This window comes from Seriola lalandi, unplaced genomic scaffold (assembly GCF_002814215.2).
Source record: "Seriola lalandi dorsalis isolate HSWRI2012SDOR001 ecotype SW California unplaced genomic scaffold, Sedor1 jcf7180002054979, whole genome shotgun sequence".
Lineage (NCBI taxonomy): Eukaryota > Metazoa > Chordata > Actinopteri > Carangiformes > Carangidae > Seriola > Seriola lalandi.
Window position 1 is genome coordinate 277,908 of NW_019525529.1, and position 1,409 is coordinate 279,316.

Genomic DNA, 1,409 nt, shown 5'->3' on the forward strand with positions numbered 1-1,409 from the left:
GTCAGGCACAAAACGTCACAGTATAGTAAGGCATAAAAATGCCAAAAGAATACATATTATAGTAGAGCATAAAAATGGCAAAAAACGTCATAGTATAGTATGGCATAAAATTTCAAAAAACGTCATAGTATAATAAGGCATAAAAATGGCAAAAAACGTCATAGTATAGTCAGGCACAAAAAGTCACAGTATAGTAAGGCAAAAAAATGGCAAAAAACGTCATAGTATAGTATGGCATAAAATTTCAAAAAAACGTCATAGTATAGTATGGCATAAAATTTCAAAAAATGTCATAGTATAATAAGTCATAAAAATGGCAAAAAAACATCATAGTATAGTATGGCATAAAACGTCACAGTATAGTTCGGCATAAAAATGCCCAAAAACTTCATTGTGTACTATTGCGTGAAAATGTCAAAAAACGTCATAGTATAGTGAGGCATAAAAATGCCAAAAAGCATCATAGGACAGTAAAGCCCCAAAACAGGGATTGAACCCATGACCTTGTTAGTGTTAGGCAGTAGTCCTGACCATTGTACCACAATACTTCTACATCACAAGCTCATAGTATAGCAAGGTATTAAGGATATTTTAGCATACTAATCCATGATATATCACAAAAGATTGTCCATTAGGCATAAAATGTCATGAAAAAATCAAAGTATAGTAATGCATATACTATGACATTTTTTGAAATTTTATGCCATACTATACTATGACGTTTTTTGCCAATTTTATGCCTTATTATACTATGACGTTTTTTGAAATTTTATACTATACTATGACGTTTTTCCATCCATACCCTCAGCTGTAACACAGCCAAAAGGTACGCACACGGGTCAGGAGCTGCCGTTGCCATGGCAATGTGAAAATCTGCCCAGAATTTGGTTTCTACATGGCTTCAAACAACTGCAAATTTTGAGAAAACCGTTACTTCTTTTCATAAACCGAAAAGACCGTGCCAGACACTGAAGCCAGAAGTTTCTACAGTCTCTATTTTATTCAGATATTCCTTATAATGAGTGCGTAAGCTCAGTGCGAACACAGAGTGAGATTCTTTTGAAAAAAAAAGACGATTACATTAGGTGTCGATGAGAGTGAGACAGGTATTGCTGCCGGACTCGGCACCCCCGTTTAAATTTTGTGCAGACCCTGCCTTTCAAAGTTACATTTTATGAATCCCAACAACTATGTCTACATTTTAAGAAAGAATTATTTGTCTCATTTTTACGGTTTGGCCGCGAGCTCGAGTTAAAAATAAAAATAAAGGTTATTTTTTACTGCTTCACGCACTCTAGCCAACTGACGCTTTCACTCTAACTTTGAAGAAAAAGTTATTTGCACTCCTCCTTTGAGTGCTCACAGTGTGAAAAGTTTACATGTTATGTAAAAACAGTTCCTGTCTTTTT